General features: G+C 42.9%; 2 long non-coding RNA genes across 2 annotated transcripts in view; one reads left to right on the plus strand and one right to left on the minus strand.

Annotated features, from left to right (window-relative positions):
* The first annotated feature begins 1,357 nt into the window (after nucleotides 1-1,357).
* On the plus strand, nucleotides 1,358-15,823 carry LOC132540696 (uncharacterized). Its single transcript, XR_009551861.1, has 2 exons — nucleotides 1,358-1,547; nucleotides 15,463-15,823. It is a non-coding gene; the product is annotated as an uncharacterized LOC132540696 (long non-coding RNA).
* The window catches only part of LOC132540697 (uncharacterized), a 183,909-nt gene continuing 170,086 nt past the window's right edge, over nucleotides 7,417-21,239 (minus strand). The window contains exon 3 of the long non-coding RNA XR_009551862.1: nucleotides 7,417-7,568. This is a non-coding gene — a long non-coding RNA (uncharacterized LOC132540697). The remainder of the gene's footprint in view (nucleotides 7,569-21,239) is intronic.

Consider the following 21,239-nt stretch of genomic DNA (forward strand, 5'->3'; position numbering starts at 1 on the left):
AAGCACATGTGGCGCAAAGCACAAGGACCGGCGTCAGGATCCCGGTTCGAGGCCCCGGCTCCCCACCTGCAGGGGAGTCGCTTCACAGGCGGTGAAGCAGGTCTGCAGGTGTCTATCTTTCTCTCCCCCTCTCTGTCTTCCCCTCCTCTCTCCATTTCTCTTTGTCCTGTCCAACAATGATGACATCAATAACAACAACAACAATAATAACTACAACAACCAAAAAGAAAGAAAATCTAGCTCAAGTGCAATTATGAGCATAGCAGTGCATATATTCTTTCAAATGAGTGCTTTTACATCTTTGGGTGTATGCTCAAGAATGATATTGCTGGACTGTAAAGTATGTCTGTTTTTATTTGTCTAATGACTCTCCATATTACTTTCCATAGAGCACCACCAGAGTGCATCCCCACCAACACTGCATCCGGGCTCGTCTTTCCCCACACCCTCATCAGCACCTGCCATCTCGTTTCGCTAGTTTAGGCCATTCTCAAAGATGTGAGGTAGTATCTCATTGTGGTCTTAATTTGCATTTCCTTAACAAAAGTGATGTAGAGCATTTAAAAAATATATGTTTTAACATTTATTTTTCATGAAAGGGACACAGAAAGATGAGAGAGACCAGAGCCCTGCTCAGCTCTGGCTTATGGTGGGGCTGGGGACTCAGCCTGGGATTTCAGAGCTTCAGGCATGAGAGTCATTTGCTTTAGCTGTTGTGTCTCCCTAGCCCTGATGTAGAGCATTTTGTCATATGTCAGTAGGTGACATCTGAATGTCTACAACTGCCTATTCAGATCCCTTATTCTTTCTTCTACTAAGATATTTGCTTTGTTGTTGGGGCCTGGGAGATCGTTAGTGGTAGATCATAAGGTTTGCATGGATAAGACTCTAAATTAGGTCTCCAGCATCGCAGTATGTCTGAGCTGAGGGAAATGACAATCACTCTTGTAAAAACACATCAATGTATTTTAGAAAGCAGAACACACTGAACAGAATTTTAAAATCAGATAAAACCTAGCTCACAAACTCTTGTGAAGATGCTGCTGGTCCCTGTGGTCCCTTCACTCTATTCCACCAACAGACCTCCAAACCTAGGACTTGCTCCCTGAGTGAGTTCTCAAGAAATGGTCATTGTTTCCTCAAATTCTTCAAGTTGACCTGGTTTCTTCTCTGGCCTCTGACAATTAGATCAAGTGCAGTGTAGGAGGCTGGAAATCAACTCTGCAATTGTGAAACATTTGATTGGAAGCAAGATTCTAGCTCAAATGGGAGTCATGCAACTGTCCCATTGTGCAATAGTCAGAAAGCCACTGTCAACAGAGACTTGCAGGCTGTGTCTAGTACATCACCCTCTCTGCCTCGTCTCCACTGAGGCCATCACATCTAGGTCCAGGGAAGTACCTGGTTTAAGACAACAACTGGAGACTGATACACTCTTTTTGAGAACCAGAAAAGATCTTGGGGGTGGGGACAGGGAATTCTGGGAGTCCCTTTTCAGTCTGCAGGACTTCATGACCCACTTGCTTAAACCCATCTTGGCAAGCCTGGTAAGCATTTCCCCATCCAGAGATAGTGATCAGAACAATCAGGACAGAGGAAAGCAGTCTTACTATGAATGACACGACTGACTATGCTGAGCAGTAGGTGTTTAGGTGAGAGATGTCATCACAACTCAATGTCATCACTATTATTTTATTATTGTTATTGCTTGTCAAATGTTTGGGGTTTTTTATAGTATAAAAATTATTGTTTGTTATACTCAAAAAACTCTTCCCATTCCATATTTGGCCCCGTTTCCTTTTTCTATTTGCATATCATCTGCCAAAAATTTCTACCGGGAGGGGGGCTGAGTGGTGGTGCACCTGGCTGAGCACCATGTTACAGTGCACAAGGACCCAGGTTCAAGTTCTCAGTCCCCACCTGCAGGAGGAAAGCTTCACAAGTGGTGAAGCAAGGCTGCGGGTGTCTCTCTGTCTCCCTTCCTCTATGTCTCCACCTTACCTCTGAATATCTGACTGTCTCTATCAAATAAATTAAAAATAATGTAAAAAATTATATCAGGAGAAAAACCTTAAACTAGAAGAGCCATACCTAGGTAGGTTCCTCCCTCATGACTCAGGTTCAAGAAGGGGAAGGCAACCCACCTCCTGAGACATGAAGGAGTTGGTGGCCATATGCTCTGATCCATCTCAACCCATCTTACTGCTTCCTTCTCCAGGTGGCCTTTCTTTCTTCAAATCTTGTTTGAATTTTCTACATATATATATATATATATATATATATATATATATATATATATATATATATATATATGGCTGTTCGTATATCTTAACATTCTTAGTAACTGAAGAACTTCTTAATTTTGGACTCTCGACACAAAATTTGATGGAAAGAGAATATACTTTGAAGATAGACAAGTATGAAGTTCAAATTTCCTTTCACTGCCTAGCTGTGTGACTCAACTTTTTAATCTGGTTTCATCATCATACATGATACAATTTACTTTGAAAGTTCATTGTGAAGACAGAGTAAGATAACAAGCATGAAGGGCTTGGTGGTAGATTCGAGTTCTGGACTTAGGCAGCCTGCCCTAATCACCACATGCTCAGTTCTTTAAGTTCTTTAACCTTCTATGTCTCAGTTTTCTCACAACATCAGACAACAGTCCTCATAAGGTTTTGCAAAGATTAAATGAGTAAATAGACAAAAACTTTCTGCAGATCTTGATATTGATGATTCTCAGCTTCTCGTCTTAATTTTCCTATTTTCCGCGTTGAACATCCTGCACAGAGTTTGTGTTACAGAGACTCAACAAATTCTTTTGAACAGAGATGATGTTACATTGAATAACAACAAAAAACAGAGTTAAGTGTTCATATTTCCTGTTTCACTGAGTTATAATCACAAGGATTTCTTATTCTTTTAATTGAGAACTATTTTAGATATTTCAAAGAGAGACCTCAGTTTAAATCTCACAATTTATGAGCTCAGAGGAGGTGAGAGATGGTATGTGTGAGAAATAGACTATATCCTTTGGCTGTTTGTGGAAGTTGGGAATGGCTAGAGAATGACACATTTTACTCCTCACCAGGAAGATTTGGCATTTGGTATCTGTGTCCAGAATGGACTTAGCCTCACAAGCAGTGGTCATAAGAAATCCACTGAGGCCCACATGTTGACAGTCTCAGTGGTCCAGAATGTGCTTCTCCAGAACTGAAGTGTGTCATTCTTAGTCAGTGTTGTTCCCTCTCTGAGTCCTTGGGGGACACATGCAGGGCCCTCTGCATTCTCACTTTGGCAGCACAGCTTCATCAGAGGCGGTTGCTGGGTTATGAACTATGTAGGGCTTTGCCAGCTCTCTCTGCTTCCAGGGAGTCAAGCCCAGCACACAGCCTGCAGTGACTTGGAGTTCTGGATCTCTGCTGCAATTAGAGCATGTAATTGGAAAATCCAAGATGATTCTATTTGAGAGAATTTTTTTTTCTTTCACTGAAACCTAAGCAATTCTTAGAAACAACCATCCAGAAAGCTATGCCTTTGTTTCAAACTGTGTGTGTGTGTGGGGGGGGGGTAGGGGGGGACGGAGGCAAGGACCTGGGGCCAGTAAGACAACACTGTCTTCCTTTAGTTCTTTGCTTCCTTGAGGCAAAAGAGAAATTCGTGTCTACCCTGGAAATGTCTTAAAGGTCAAGGACATGGCGTATGCACTGAGGAGGTCTCACAGTTCAGAATCACCCAGTAGACCACAGATCATTTTCCTTCAGAATCACACAGGAAGCTCTACAACCCAATCATGCACAGTGGCTTCACGGTCTAGGAAACCCTGCTTTAGGGTGAAACAAAGTTTACATTTTCTTTCTTTAACTACACTTATTTATTGATTGGATAGAGACAACCAGAAATCAAGAGGAAAGAGGAGTCAGAGAAGGAGAGACAGAGAGAGACACTGCAGCCCTGCTTCACCACTCACAAAACCTTCCCCCTGCTGGTGAGGAGCTAGGGGTTCAAAAGCAGATCCTTGTGCTTTGTAACATGTACACTCAACCTGGTGCACTACTGCTTAGCCCCAACTTTCCCAAAACTTACTAGTACAATGGTCATAGTTTGCCTTAGTGTTTGACTAATCAATCTTCTAAGAAAACAAGGGGCTTTGCACTACCTACCTCCTCAAAAGCTTCAGGAACTAGTAGATTTGTGATTTCTCATGTCAAATAAAATTTCCTAACTTCCCATTTTTTCTTCCATCCCGTCTTGGAGCTGAGCTTTGCTCTTGCAGGCTTTCGATGGACAGAACTTCTCTGTCCTATGATCTCCCTGCCCACGTTTCTTTGACTCATCTCTCCTCAGCAACAGAAGCCCTCCAGGTGTATCCTTATTTTGCTCATGGTTCTAGTTACAACCTCCTGCAGGAAGGACTTACAAATGACCTCCCCCCTGCCCATTTATTTATTTTATCTACTGTAACATTTCTTCTTAAAAATCATGATGTGACTTATGTGCAAGAAACCTGGCAAATCTCTGGTGCACAGCTTAGTGTCTGTTTGCTGACGGGTACGTTGTGTAACAATCACTCTGCTCATGATCAGACGTTTCCTGCACTCCGCAGCCTCCCGTGTGCCTTTTGTTTGTCAGTGCTACACCAGAAAGCCAATCACTATTCCAATCTGGTTAGACTTCGTATAAATGGAATCATAAATTCTATGTGGGGAATTCAACTTCTTTGTGACAGAAAGGATACCAAAAGGAACAGACACACGGAATGTGTGTGTGTGTGTGTGTGTGTAAGAGGCATACTACTGGTTCTGTTTCTCTAGGGAATCTTGACCAATGCACTCATTCCTTTTTCATTTAGTTTATTGATATCAACGAACTCTTATTTTGTTTATAGTCCACATGCTATCTAGTTTATTGTTTCCTTTCTAAAATGCCAGAGAGAGGATACATTGAAATTAATTTTTTCATTGTTTTTCTTGTCATAAAAGTTATCTTAAGGGCTGTGAGACAGCATAATGGTTATGCAAAAGACTCTCGGGGGAGAGGAAAAACAAAAGACACCCAGAAGTAGTCATAGGAGTAGGTGTAGCTTAGAAAGGAAGTGAAGACAGGGACAGAGAAGTGAATAAAAATGGGGAAATATATATACCCTCAACTCATATCTTTGACCTTGGAAGAACTAGGGCACTTTCTGATGGAGGAGTATGGGGCGGGGGGCACTGAACTCTGAAGGGGGGACTGGTGTGGAATTATATCTCTCTTACTTTATAATTTTGTAAATCACTCATTAAAAAAAAAGACTATCATACCTGAGGCTCTTAGATTCCAGGTTCAATCCCCCACATCACCATATACCAGAACTAAGAAGTGCTATGGCCTCTCTATCCCTATAGCTCTCTCATTAAAATAAAATATTTTAAAACAACAGAATTAGTTTAAGTAGTAATTCTTCATTCCATTATTGTCCTGGCCACTCATCTGAGAGAAAGAGGGCAAATCACATATTCTGCAGATGCACGACATGCTGTTCTCTGAGATGGGTTGTTGGTGACAGCTAGAGATGTTACATCTTGTTCGTGCATGTGCTAAAGACTGCGCTCATCGCTCAGGTTTCAAGATCTGCTGGCTCACTGTCAGACACATTCCACTCTCCAAGGTCATGCTCACATTTCACTTGAAGATTGCTGTAAGCCCAAGACTCCAGTGTATATGTGAGCTTTTCTGACATCTGTTTAATCTTCTTTGAAGACAATGTTTTCACCCAGAACAGTTTCCTCCTTATGTTTCTGAAGACCTCCCAAGCTAAGGTTCAGACCAGTGCTGACTGGCCACTCTGGAGGACTTGAGAGAAGGGAGCCAATACAGTTTTTCTGCGGGGACATGTTTCCTTCTCCTCTCTGAGTTTAGACCCCAAACTGCATGATGGCCAGTTGTGTGTCTTTATGGGCACAAATATAGCCAGGGTTCCCCTCAGACCAAAAAAAAAAAAAAAAACTGAGTCATTGTCATCTGTCTTTTCCCTTACAAAGCTTATTCATTTTCTTAGATTGCCTCACTGATACATGGATGATTTTAGATTTTCAGAATGTTCTCACAGGCCTAGACATCATCAGATTGACCATTTTCATGCAACCTTCTGGGGTGATGATTTGAGATTAGGATGATCAGAGCTTCAGTTTATTTACTTATTTACTGTGGTGCTGTTCTTTGGTAATAATTAAATGGTTTTAAATCTTTTTAATTTGATATTAATAGTACAAGATTGTAGCGTATAGTTTCCACACCACCTCCACCACCAATGTTCTGAATCTCCACCCTCCCACCTCCAAAAGATAAACACCATAGTTCTCATAAGACTTAGAAAACGTTTGCTTAAATGTTACCATGATGCCAGTGTGACTTTCCTGGGAAAATGACTCACCACTGTGTCCTGGAAACCCACCTCTTCAGAGCCCTGCCCAACTTGGGAAAGACAGGAACAGACTGGGAGTATGGATCGACCTGCCAATGCCCATATCCAGTGGGGAAGCAATTACCGAAGCCAGACCTTCCCCCTTCTGCACCTCATAATGATCCTGGTTCCATACTCCCAGAAGGATAAAGAATAGAAAAGCTTCCAGTGGAAAGAATGGGATATGGAAATCTGGTGGTGGGAACTGTATGGAATTTTACCCCTCTTATCCAATGGACTTGCTGATCATAATTAAATCAATAAAAACATTTAAAAAAGGAAAAAGTTTGCTGGCTTCTATACATTCCACACATGAGTGAAAACATTTTGTATCTATCTTTCATCTCTTTACTTATTTCACTAAGCAGAATTATCTCCAATTCCATCCGTTTTGGTCCAACCTACAATTGCAGAATAGTATTCCATGGACTATATGTATGTATATAGGCACATAGTCATGGGTATAATTTCAACCCATATCTGAGACTTTGAGGGAACTATTGAGGTTGCCAATGGAGCAAATGAGGGCACAGAACCTGTAGTGGGAACACTGTGATATTCTACCCTTATTATCTTGTATATCAATGAGGGCACAGAACCTGTAGTGGGAACACTGTGATATTATACCCCTATTATCTTATTATCTTGTTTATCAATGTCGAATCATTGATTTAAAAAAAAAGTAAAGAAAAAAAAAGGAGAAAATTGATCAAAAATAGCCACCCAGCTCTGCTCACCCGTAAACATTCCCTTGACCTCCCTTCACTTGAGAACTTCATATGTGCTGACATTGAGTTGACCATTGCATATTGACTTGCAAGCACATATTTCAGTCTGGAACATGCTGCAACAGATTCTCTAGTGTTAAATACATGAGCACATATGAATACCTGTACATGTAATATAGATAAAAATATGAACAAACAACAGCAGCACCAACAGGAGCCCTGTGGTCATATACTCAGTAGAGAAGACGCATTGCAATGTGCAAGGATCCAGGTGTAAGTCCCCAGTCTGATCCTCACAGGAGAAAAGCTTCATGAGCAGTGAATCACTGTCGCAGATCTCTTTCTTGCTTCTTCCCATCTCTGTCTTTCACTTCCCTCTTGACTTTTCTCTGTCTCTATCCAACAAATAAAATAAATTAAAAAGGGGAAAATGCCAGCTAAATCTTTAATTGCAGTGGATCCGAAGGATTCTAAAGACATCAAAAGAGGCTTGAGTCCTCAATGTCTTATGGTGAAGGAAGCTGACAGAGTGTTTTGACCTCACACCTCTCATGGGGACATAAGAATGTGCACACATGACTTCACTCATATGTGGAATATAGGGAATTGAAACACATGAACTTGAAAAAATAAAATGACTACGTATAGACAGTCAACCCATATCTGGGACCCTGGGAGAATTATGGTGGTTATCACTGGAATAGGAGACAGAGCACAGAACTTCAATGTAGCATTCTACTGCTATTATCTTATAATCTTGCAAATCACTATTAAAACACTAATAAAAAATGAAATAAAAGAAAAAAGCACTAAAGGAATTGCCGCTACCAGGGCTAACCTTTGAGACTCTATACAGTGTAGGTAGAATTAAACAGAGTGCCACTCAGAAGGAAGCAAAGAATATTTAACTCTTAGCAAGGCGACACACAGTAAAATGACCTAGAAACAGAAGCCGTAGAAATACAAGACTTTAAAGCATGACAAGTGAAGAAGAAACAGGATGTCTGAGCAAAGAAAGGTGAGACAAGAACAGTTTTAAAAAGTCTCTCTTAGATGGACTTATATCTATTTATATACAGCTTATATATGTTATTAATGTATAACACATTTACACACACAGTCCTCTACTTCTTTTTAAGTGATGTGACTTTCTTTTTATATTTTTATTTATTTATTTTCCTTTTTGTTGCCCTTGTTTTTAATCATTGTTGTGGTTATTATTATTGTTGTTATTGATAGGACAGAGAAATGGAGGAAGGGGGGAAACAGAGAGGAGGAGAGAAAGACAGAAACCTGCAGACCTGCTTCACCACCTGTGAAACGACCCCCTTGCAGGTGGGGAGCAGGGGGCTCGAACCAGGATCCTTACGCGGATCCTCGAGTTTTGCGCCATGTTGCTTAACACGACAGCCCAACCCCCGTGATGTGACTTTCTAATATTTTTAACTTTATGTCTTTTTTCTTATTGTCTTTCTCATAATTCTTGTCATGTATAACGCCTTGAGTTTCTTTAATTTGGTATTTGCACTCAAGGACTCTTGTTCCTATACTTTACATCTGACTCCAAATGACCTGCATTTCTCTGAAGGACAACTACCTGATGGCTTCACTCGTGTGTGCAAGTTAAAGAACTTATGTGCATAAGCTTGTTAAAAAGAAAAAAAATAAGTCAAACTGTCACTAGATTTTGTGAAAACTACAGCGGTTATCTTTGATGGGAGGGAAGAGGCAGGGAGAGCACAGAGCTATCGTGCTGATTGTGCTGTGAACTATACCCCTGTAATCTTTACATCTTGTGAACTATTTTTAAACCACTATCAAAAATTGAAAAAAAAATTCTGCATGACAAGGATTTCAGAATAATTATGAAGTTCTAGTTTATATAATAACAGGTAGACCATCTTTTTTTCAATTGCCACTGAGGCTCATGCTGGCATTATGAATCCACTGCTCCTGGTGGTCATGTTTTCCCCTTTATTACTTTAGCTTCCTGTTTTATTTAGTAAGACAGAGAAAGAATGCAAGGGGAAGGGAAGATAAAGAGGGGGAGAGAAAGAGAGACATCCGCAGACCTGTTTCACAGCTCCCCAAGCATGCCCCCTGCAGGTGGGGAGCCTGGGCACACCAACATCTGTCCTTGTGCATGGTAATATGTGCTCTCAACCGAGTGCACCAGCCCTTGTTCCCTAAGCAGACAGTTTTAACACAGAGACGCTTCAGTTATCTTAGGACATATCAGCCACAGATAAAAACTACCAGCTGCTTCTTGGAGTTGCAACCCTGGTGATCTTGTGTTGTTTCTTCACAAATCGGTCCCCCTAGTCCTCTGGGGCAGAATCCCCTTCATCAGCTCTCTGTGTCCTTGTTCTTAGGATTAAAATGATGAACGTGGCGTTTCCGTGATTCTGCACAAATGCCAATAGGTATTAGTAGACTAGAGGTTTATAGCTCATACAAGTAAGACTAGCAAGCAATAGGCAGTGTAAATGCTGGAAATATTGAAGTAAATTCATAAACAGAAAGTTCACAGGGACTTTTGGTTTGATGAACAAAAAAGGTTTTGGTTTGATGAATAAGGCATTATAGTGGTGAGGGTGGTGGTTAGTCTTTGCCTGGAACTTATACTGAGAATAGGAAAATCTATATTTTGGAGAAATTTGTGTTTTGGAGAGGTTAAAATAAAAAAGACTGTTTTCAGGAGTCAGGAGGTAGCACAGCAGGTTAAGTGCAGGTGGCACAAAGCACAAGGACCGACGTAAAGATCCCAGTTCAAACCCCTGGCTCCCTACCTGCAGGGGAGTCGCTGCACAGGCGGTGAAGCAGGTCTGCAGGTGTCTGTCTTTCTCTCCCCCTCTCTGTCTTCCCCTCCTCTCTCCATTTCTCTCTGTTCTATCCAACAATGAACAACATCAATAATGGCAATAATAATAATCACAACGAGGCTACAACAACAAGGGAAACAAAAGGGGGAAAAATGGCCTCCAGGAGCGGTGGATTCATGGTGCAGGCACCGAGCCCAGCAATAACCCCGGAGGGAAAAAAAAAAGTTGGCACAGACCCAAGTGAGTGTGCCACACTGGAAAATGCCTTCCATCTGTGACACACGTGGGAGGAAATTGAGCCAAACATTAGTGTGGAAACCAGGACATCAGAGACATCAGAGTATGAGGTTAGGGAGCTTCAAGTTAGTGCTCCTCATTTAGAAATAAGACGAAGACAGGATTCTAGAGTCAGAGGAGGCTTTTGTTGGCCACAGGTGGCTATAATGGCATCCACAGAAGCCCTCAGCTCTTTCCAATGCAAACAAGTCAGAACTCATGATCCCAGATGGTAAACTGAGGCCACGAGTCTGAGAGCACATGACCTGGGAAACCAGATTCATCTTCTCCTGTCCTGTGTTGTGTTCTCATCAAGGACCCTTCCCAATGCTTTCGATTTTTTGTATAGCTTTGGACCACAGAAAGGTATTCTGGAGGAACCTGGAGAAGTCACTCACCGGGTAGGGCATGTGTCTTGCCTAGTCTGACCAGGTTGGAGTCCCAGTAGGGCATCAGGGTACCAAGGCATCAGGGTTGAGTCTGGTTCTATGGTCTTTATCTCTCTTTTTGTTTTCCTCTCTGTACATTACTGAGAAAGGCATCCTGGCAGTAGTGAAGTCACATATGCGTGAAGTTCTGGCTCTAAAAATGAAGAATTTGGGAGTCCAAACTGCATGTTCCTTTTGAGTAAAATAAATATACTACTTGGCATAAAATATAAAGACCGATATATTCTGGGAGTGAAGGGCTCTCTTCTGAAGTGTCAGGTTTAGACTAGGTTTGAATTTTCTGTTTGGACAAGTGGTCTAACTCCCTACACACACACACACACACACACACACACACACACACACACGCGCATAAAAGCCTTGTTGGAAATTGAACTTTCTTCATTTGAAAGAGGTTTGTCCTTTTGATGCCTTTTGTCAAAACTTGGATGGGCTCATTATAGATCCCCATGGAGAGAGCATAGTTTAGCGATTACCAAGTTGGGTGTAGATCTGATGTTAGATTGTTATCTAGTGTTCTATTTATGTGTCATGGGGAAACCATTTAGAATCTAACCTCAGTTTGATCATCTTTAACCTGTCAACAATGTTTTTTATTGATGTACTCTCTTAATTTTTATTATCATCAATTTAATATGGGTTTAGACACTTGTAAGATTTAGGGCAGGGGTGGGTAGTATAGTGATTATGCCAAGAGACTTTTATGCCTGAGACTCCAGAATCCCAAATTCAGTCCCCCACATCCACCAGAGCTGAACAGAGCTCTGATAAAACAAACAAACAAATAAACAAAGTATGTAGCTTAAATATTTAGGGTCCAGGGGAAGGTGCACCTGATTGAGCACACATGTTGTAATGCACAAGGACATAGGTTCAAGTCTCTAGTCCCACCTGCAGAAGGAAAGATTCTAGAGTGATGAAGCAGGACTGCAGGTATCTCTCTACTTTCCCCCCTCTCGATCTCCCCCTTCCTCTTAATTTCTGGTTGTCTCTATCCAAACAATAAAGGTAATAAAAAATTAAAGAGATTTGTAAGATTTCAGGTAAATATTTTCACACTTAAACACATGCATGCAACAACCTCCTGCTCCCCTCCCCAACTCAATCCAATAAACATCATGGGCCAAAGATCTCATAAAGTCTCAGAGTTGGGCTACCAGTTGTTTTGCAACGTAGTTTGCTTTAATTATCTAAGGTGCACATGTGAGTGAAGCCACCAGTTGTTGTATTTCACTGCTTCACTAATTGTACTCAGATGACTTGACTCAGGGCATCTCATGTGGTCACTTGAGAATGAAAATCTTCTTCCTGTGGGGTTGCCCTGCACACTGCAAGGTGCTTAAAATCATCTCAGCAAGAACCACCCATTTCCTAGCTGTGAAAAGCAAAGTCTCGACATTGCCAGTACGTTCAGGTGAGAACGACTACCTTACTCAGGAAGGGAGACTCTCTTCAGGCCCGGGTCTGTCAGTAACACTGTGGCTCTGACCCAGGAAGGGAGACTCTCTTCAGGCCCGGGTCTGTCAGTAACACTGTAGCTCTGACCCAGGAAGGGAGACTCTCTTCAGGCCCGGGTCTGTCAGTAACACTGTGGCTCTGACCCAGGAAGGGAGACTCTCTTCAGGCCCGGGTCTGTCAGTAACACTGTGGCTCTGACCCAGGAAGGGAGACTCTCTTCAGGCCCGGGTCTGTCAGTAACACTGTGGCTCTGACCCAGGAAGGGAGACTCTCTTCAGGCCCGGGTCTGTCAGTAACACTGTGACTCTGACCCAGGAAGGGAGACTCTCTTCAGGCCCGGGTCTGTCAGTAACACTGTGGCTCTGACCCAGGAAGGGAGACTCTCTTCAGGCCCGGGTCTGTCAGTAACACTGTGGCTCTGACCCAGGAAGGGAGACTCTCTTCAGGCCCGGGTCTGTCAGTAACACTGTGGCTCTGACCCAGGAAGGGAGACTCTCTTCAGGCCCGGGTCTGTCAGTAACACTGTGACTCTGACCCAGGAAGGGAGACTCTCTTCAGGCCCGGGTCTGTCAGTAACACTGTGGCTCTGACCCAGGAAGGGAGACTCTCTTCAGGCCCGGGTCTGTCAGTAACACTGTGGCTCTGACCCAGGCTCAGTCCCAGCTCCTGCACTTTCTCTCAGCTGTCTGAGCCTCTTTTCTCTCTCTTTGTGTTTGTGCTACCTTAACAAGTTCACCTCCGACCTTCTCATCTGGAGGAAACATCACAACACCAGAACTTGCTCTGGGTGGTGGCACTCCCAGGTACCTTGCTAGGTGATCTATCTATCTATCTATCTATCTATCTGTCTATCTATCTCTTTATCTCTTCTTCATTTTACAATGGGGGTGGGGAATTATTCCTAACAGATACCATGACAGGAACCAAAAAGCTTCTCTGGGCAATTGTTAAAATCAACAAAATGTCTAGTAGAAAGGGCCAGGGGCCTACAACCGCCCCACACTCACACTGTGTGGTGAGTACTTTGACCAGGAAGCCATATGAGTTATTATAAATCCCTTCTAAAATATTCAGTCACTTGGGGTATCAAAACATGACCTTAGAGTCCATTGTCATCGCATCTACTTTATAGGCAGATCAGCAGAGGCCTACCTCCTCCACTCGGGAAAGTGAGAAACAGACTGGAGGTGTGGATTGACCTGCTGACGCCCATGTCCAATAGATAACAGAAGCAATTACAGAAGCCAGACCTTTCACCTTCTGCACAGCATAAAGAATTTTGGTCCATACTCCCAGAGGGAGAGAAAAGATAGGGGGAAGATGAACAGAGGGCTCTAAACTCCAGCTCCATCAGGACCCAGAGAGAGAAGAGGAAAAAGGGAGGGATGTTCAGATAGAGTAATAGGTGTGGGTGTGACTTGGAAGGGAAGAGAGACGATGGGACTACAGGAAGGGCAGGGGAAGGGGAACTGGGCAAATATAGAAAGATAGTTATAGAAATAATAGTTAACCCCTATCTGCAACCTTAAGAGACCTGTGGGGGTCCTGTGGTGGTGCACTGGGTTAAGTGTACATAGTATGAAGCACAAGAACCCTTGCAAGTATCCCTGGTTCAAGCCCCCAGCTCCCCACCTGCAGGGGGGAGGTTGTTTCACAAGCAGTGAAGCAGGTCTGCAGGTGTCTCTCCCTCTCCCTCTCCACCCTCTCTCTCTCTCCCTATCTTCCTTTCCTCTCTCAATTTCTCTCTACCCTAACCAATAAAACTAAGAAATCATCACCAGGAGCCGGAAGTTCATAGTACCAGCAATGAGCCCCAGAAATACCCTTGGAGACAAAGGAAAAACATGTTTTTAACTTTAAAAAATTTAAAAAAAGAAATAAAGAAAGGAAGGAAGAAAGAAAGAAAGAAAGAAAGAAAGAAAGAAAGAAAGAAAAGAAAAGAAAAGAAAAGAAAAGAAAAGAAAAGAAAAGAAAAGAAAAGAAAAGAAAAGAAAAGAAAACTGCTGTAGCTTCCAGTGCTTCCAATGGAGGGAACGGGGCAGAGAACGCCAGTGGTGTGAAGGGTGCAGAGTGGTACCCCTGTCATCTTGTAATTTTGCAAATCCATATTAAATCACTAACAAGAAAAATGGGGAAGCCAGGCGATCATACAGCGGGTTAAGCGCAGGTGGCACAAAGTGTAAGGAGTCCATCCTGTTAGAGCTCCCGGCTCCCCACCTTCAGGGGAGTCGCTTCACAGATAGTGAAGCAGGTCTGCAGGTGTCTGTCTTCCTCTCCCCCTCTCTGTCTTCCCCTCCTTTCTCCATTTCTCAGTATCCTATCCAACCTCAACAACATCAATAACAACAACAACAATAACTACAACAATAAAACAAGGGCAACAAAAATAGGAATAAATAAAATATTTTTTAAAAAGAAAAAAATTCAGAGGCTCAGAGATGTTAAGTTTTCCCAGTACCACACAGTAGGGTATGTGGAGTCAGGGCTGAATTCAGGAATCATAAACTCCAGCGCTGGTGCAGCAACTGTGAGGGCTGTGCGTGTTCCAGGGGGTCTAACACCCTGTGAGAAATGAGAACAGCATCCTCTGTCAGCAAATGGAGTCTTCGTGTGTCATTTAATACCAGTCTTATGAAGGGGTGGAAAGCTCCACAGAATGGCAAGAGAGGATGATCCTGGTATCTCTGTCCTATTTGCAAGTCAGAAAGGAGGCATCTCCTTAGAACTGAAAGTTGAAAGCGAAAGCACTGGGCCATGAATCACCCTCTGGGATGGCTGAGCTGCACTTTCTGCATCTGGGATTTTATTTTTAACTGTGCAAGCCTTGGCTATTCTGGCTTCTGAGGGGAAACCCCTCTGGTGCCTGCAGCAAGGGGGAAGATCCCAGCCGCTGGCTGTCTTTAGAAGCACCCAGAGGGTGGAAGGGAAGCTCGGGGGATGCTGTCCCACCTAGTTGGCTTGTCTTGGAGAAAGTTCCTAGTCTCTGGAGTTCCATATTCAAGCTCACCGTCCACCACCATTGCTCCCTTTGGCTTCCACACTCTCAGTTCACTTGTTCTCTAGAAAGAATTCTCCCCAGACCATACGTTGGGGGCCACCTGCATGTGAGCTGTCAGACTCAGGCAAGAGCTAGTAAAGACATGGACCCCCTTGGAATAGACCTAAAATAGACCTACTAGCTTTTTCCAAAATGGAGACCCCAGATATTCATCTGCAATATTCTTGCCTTTAGGTTCATGATTCTTTAACAATTTGTTCTGCTTTCTGTCTTAACTCTTTTTCAGCCACCAGGTTCCAGATGCTACCATGACACCAACCTGACTTCCATGGGCAGACGACCCCACCAATATGTCCTGGAACCCCACCTCCCCAGAGCCCTGCCCCACTAGGGAAAGAGACAGGCTGGGAGTATGGATTCACCTGTCAACAGCCATGTTCAGCGGGGAAGCAATGACAGAAGCCAGACCTTCCACCTTCTGCATCCCACAATGACCCTGGATCCATACTCCCAGAGGGATAAAGAATAGGAAAACTATTAGGGGAAGGGATGGGATACGGAGTTCTGGTGGTGGGAATTGTGCAGAATTGTACCCCTCTTATCCTATGGTCTTGTCAACATTTCCATTTTATTAAAAGGAAAACTGTCTGTGCTGGGTCAGATCTGCCTCTCTGGCTTCCCCATCCTGTGTGGGGCAGTCTGCCCAGGGCTCAGCGTTAGAGCCAGTCAGTCACCCCTTCACTCCTAAGCCCCCATTTTAGATGCTAGGCCACAAATGGTAGAAGAAAACATGAAAAGATGAGTTATACTCATGTGGGTATAACACCTTCCATCCAGGTGTCCGGCCACATCCTAGAGGTGTCCTAGAGGTGGGGTGTGTTGAAAGAGTTCCCCGATTTGGGGAGTCAGGGAAACTTGGTTTTGCAGATAGCTCTATATGAACTGTTGAATCTTCTAGTAATCCTTAGGATGAATTCACTTTTGCAAAATATGTTAAAACATGTTTTTTGAAAAAAAAAATCCATCTAACCTGTTGAGCTCTCTGTCCAACCTGGCGGTACTATCAAACACAGCTGCAATGAGAATGAACAAATTGAGCACAGCACCAGCACATGGGGAAGCTTAGTGAGTGTCATTTCATGGCCTTCTTCCAACAGCTCTGTTGCCAGGATGCTGTGCGTCACTGTCCTGGGCTCAGTCCCTGCATGGTCAGTACCCAGCTCAGTATAACCCTACAAGTATGGCAAGTGCATCCAGCATCCTCTCCTCCTAACAACCTACGATGCCGAGCAAGGCCCTTCCCTTCTCTGTCCCCACATCCCCTCACTCCTAACATCCACAGGACATATCCAATATTGTTGTGACTCAGTGAGGTCCAGTACCCGGCAAGTGTCTGGCCCAGTGATTGAGTTAATGCATCTAGTTTTGCACCTTCCTTTTTGTAAGCTTGCTAAGCACTTGGAATTGCTCAGAAATGGGAAGCTGTAGAAATGCTTCCCTTTGTTGCCCAAATCAGCTTGACCATTGCCTCCTACATTTGCTGGCTGTGTAGTAAGAAGATTGGGTGCTTCCTACCAGTTGAGACAGATCGCAGTTTCTGTCTGCGGACATACCAGAGCTCAGCAGTTAACTGTTCATCATGCGAGGGAACTTCCCAAAGTGGGAGCACTCAGGATTTTCAATGGACATCAGGAATGAAAACCATTTCTGATGTTTGATTGCTTATTTGTTCAAGGCAAAGTACAGAGAGGTTATGTAAGGCAACCAGCCACTATGGAATTTGGAAAGAGTCAAAACTACTCCCTAGCACAATAATCTTCTTTGTGTTCATTCTCATTATCTCGGAGATATTGAAGCATATGGATGACTTGACTACCTATAAGAGTAAGTGAGGCTTGAGCCATCTACTGCTGGGCTCTGTAGAGCAATGAGAACATGTCTCTCTGATGGACTCAGAATTCTATGGACTATCTTCACTCTACAAATAATGACTGAGACAACTGCCAGGAAGCATGTGTTAGGTCTAATGATGCAGGATGACACATGATATCTCTTCTTAAGGAGCTCGTGGCTGGCTGTCATGAGGTGAACCATGTCCTCATTAGAAATCATATGTTGGCATTTTAATCCCCTGGCACCTCAAAATGTAACTGTTCTTAGAGATAAAAATTTAGAGAAATAATTAATCTAAAATGAACAAGTCCTCTTCCAGTATTGCTGGTGTCCTTATAAAAAGACAATAAGACCACAGTAATACATATTAGAAAGAAGCATGTGAAGACCCAGAAAGAAGAAGGTGGCCACTTACAAGTTAAAGAAGAGACCTCAGGAAAAGCAACCCTGTCAACATTTTGATCTTGGACTTCTTCCTTTCATAATTAAGCACTTGAGTTGTTTAAGCCAATCACTCTGTGATGTTTTATTATGTCGGCCCAAGCAAACCAATACAGTGGTTCTGAATGGAAGACCAATAAGGAAGGGATTGACCAACTACAACACCTCCTAATAAACATCTAGTTGACCGTGAACGAGGAACAAGGAACGGTATGGAAGTTCAGGTCACCAGCCCTGGTGTAGGGGAAGCTGGCAGTGGTGAGAGACTATCAGAGGCCCCAATGGGGGAACAAACACTTAAACTTGAGTTTTAGAGAAAAAATTACAGGGCAAAGGGTTTGAAATACAAATAAATAAATAAGATTAGGGAAATGTGATGCAGAAGTCTGAGAGAGTATAGACAGCTTGACCGCATGGTGAGCAAGGCATCAGGCACATATTCCCAGCAAGAAAGAAGTCTGTGAGCTAGGCAGAGGCAGATAACTCAAAGCGTGTGTCTGTCCTGCTGAATGGCCTCACCTGGGTGAACAAGCGCCATGAAGATTATTCTATCAGATCATTCTTGGTAAAGGGATTCTGATGGTCATGTGGAAGGTGGATAGAGTGGCAGAGCAATGTAGGGAGATCATCTAGGGACTGCTTCCACAGGAAATATGGGAGTCACACCTAGTGTGTAGAGCATAAAGACAAACCCATGAGTTATTCTGATGAAGCCTTCGTAGAGTATAAAGAAGGCTGGAGAAAGGCTTGCTTAAAATATCACGATTGGTTAGGTAGAGAGATACAAAGAATGAGAAAAGTCGATGGTTATTCTTGGACTTTGGGTTAGGACAAGTGGGCAGTGATACGACTACCAGCAGGAAGGAAAGATTTTTTGTCTTTCTTTCTATCTTAATCTACTTAATCATACCAAAAGCATCACTGATTGAGATGTTTACACAACTGAAATCTACTTTCTCACAATTCAGGAGATTACAAGATCAGGTTGGCAATAGGACTGATTTTGGTAAGAATTAACATTGTTTGTGGAGGACTGCCTTTTCCTTGTGTGCTTGTATGCACTTTACTTAGTGTCATGAGCAGAAAAGAGGACAAATAATCTTGTTGGTTTTCACAGATGAGTACTAATCACTTCAGACACAGTTCACTTTTTTAATTTTTAAATTTTTTAATTACCTTTATTTATTGGATAGAGACAGCCAGAAATTAAGAGGGAAGGGATGATATATTGAGAGGGAAAGTCAGAGAGACACCATGCTTCACCATTCATGAAGTGTCCCCCCTGCAGGTGAGGACCAGCAGTTCAAACCTGGGTCCTTGTGCACTGTAATGTGTGCGCTCAACCAGATGCACTGCCACCTGGCCCCCCAGGGTCCACCTTTCATAACTTCATTTAATTGCAATTATTTCCCAAAGGCCACATCTTCAAATGCCATTACACTGGGGTTAGGAATAATTTTGGTATCAGGGAGAGAAGGTGAGAATTACATTGGATACCTAACACCTCTTTGCTGAAAACAGAAACAATGGTGCCATGTATCCCAGGTTGGTTGTTGACTTCATCAATTAGATCATTTACGATCTTCCGATGGTTTCAGGAGGAGGACACGTTAAAAACACAGTTGTGTATATCTGTTTATGGAGCAGGGAGTAATGTGTAAGGACACTCAACCCTTGCTGATAAACTGAGTTAATAGGAAAGGGGTTTTCATTCTGACAGAAGCATGGAAAACATGGCACTGATTAAATGCCAATCTATACAAAGCCTGTAACTCCAAATAGTATACAAGCTGAGTCAGAAACTGTATCCTCACCCTCAGGATTTCACTGTTTTACTGATCCAAAGGCAAGTTTTTAGGAGGAATATTTCAAGTCCTGACCACTTTGCTCTACAGTTTTAGGTCCTTACTGTCATCTTACCTTCTCTTTGAGATAAGCCTCCATGTAACTCCTTAGGCAGGATATGGTCGGCTTTCCTGACAACTAAGTGGCTTGTTTGGATGAATCATGTACCAATTTTTTAAGAGGGCTTACTTGTTGGAAAGAACATTCTCTTTGATCTCCTGGCTTAGAGAGTATTTAGGATTTGTCCAGTTAATCATGTAGCCAGCATCAAGCTTGCTCAGTCTTTGTTTCTTTTAGACTCTGTGACAACCAAAGGCTTTGGGCACTGGCTCTCTAGCCAACATGATTTGACTACACCAGCAACTGGAGCCTGAGCCTTGTCTCCAGTTCTTTGAGGATAATTGATCAATCAGTTTCATCTCTTCTGAAATATCCCTCAGATCTAAGAAGTGATGGGAGGAGGAGGCCTTTAAAAGAATATACTCTCTTCTCCTGAGTCATTCCCAAACAGTTCAGACTCTACTTTGCCTTAGGAATTTCCAGTTACATAACGTGTTCGTTCCACCATCACTTTAACCTCTCAAGTCAGTAAGGGCATGTAGGTGAGCACCAATGTGCAGGAGAAAAATGCCAGCACTGAGCTGAGCACGTAGCCAATGTGACATGAGTAAAAATTGCAAAGCACGAGTCAGGCGGTAGCACAGTGGGTTAAGCGCACACGGAGTGAAGCGCAAGGACCAGCGTAAAGATCCCAGTTGAAGCCCACAGCTCCCCACCTGCAGGGGAGTCGCTTCACAGGCGGTGAAGCAGGTCTGCAGGTATCTATCTTTCTTTCCCCCTCTCTGTCTTCCCCCTCTCTCCATTTCTCTCTGTCCTATCCAACAACAATGATATCAATGACAAGAATAATAATAACCACAACAACGATAAAAAACAAGATCAACAAAAGGGGGGGAAGCCTCCAGGAGCAGTGGATTCATAATGCAGGCACCAAGCTCCAGCAATAACCCTGGAGGCAAAAAAAAAAACAAAAAAGCAAAGCAAACTAGCATTAATTGATGTGCCATATTCTTTGCATATACTAGCTTCTCTGTGCTATAAACTCATACAGTGGATAATCTACTGTTCCATGGTAGATAATATTGTGTCCTTTGAAAGATGAAGATACTGAATATGCAAACATGTAAATAGTGGTTTCAAAGCTTCCAACCCATAGCTAGCTAAAATGATACAGCCTTTAGTGCTATTGACTCGTCTAGCCCTGTTGTCTATTAGGTTATGTTCAAATTTCTGAAAGTGACTGTGTTAGTAATAGTACTTCTTCTTAGTCGGAGTTGGGGTAAGAACAATCACACATGACTAAAAGAGCCAGCGTCTCTATTTATAAATCTATTTGGAAATGTTCTTTCCTTCATGTAAAAGAGAAAGCAAGGGGCGGAGACACCAGACCCACTGCCCCCATAAGACTCCGTCAGAAGAACAAGCATTCCAACAGTCAGACATTATACACCCAGCAGACTTTCCCGCACTTGGTTCTATCACACAAAACCACAGGCCAGAATAGCAGTTCCTACGTGGAGAAGTCCATGCCTTCTCAAACTTGTTAATTTTCTTCTTCTTAAAGTGATGTGTGGTCTGGCAAGGTACCACAACAGTGAAACCATCATTGCAGTCATTCTCCATAGTCTCCAGTGTGAGTGAGCCCAGCTCAATTCTTCAGGCTGACAGGAACTGTAATCTAAATGAAGTGAAAGCATTTAAGTCTCTGACAGAGAATTTCTAAGTCCAAACATATGGGGGATCAAGGTTACTGAGCAAGAAGGTATTTTTCTGAAGCTGAAAGAATGAAGCAAAAGACTTTACTTCTCCAAACTCGGATCACCC

The sequence above is a fragment of the Erinaceus europaeus genome, chromosome 10 (genome assembly GCF_950295315.1).
Source record: "Erinaceus europaeus chromosome 10, mEriEur2.1, whole genome shotgun sequence".
Taxonomy (NCBI): Eukaryota; Metazoa; Chordata; class Mammalia; order Eulipotyphla; family Erinaceidae; genus Erinaceus; species Erinaceus europaeus.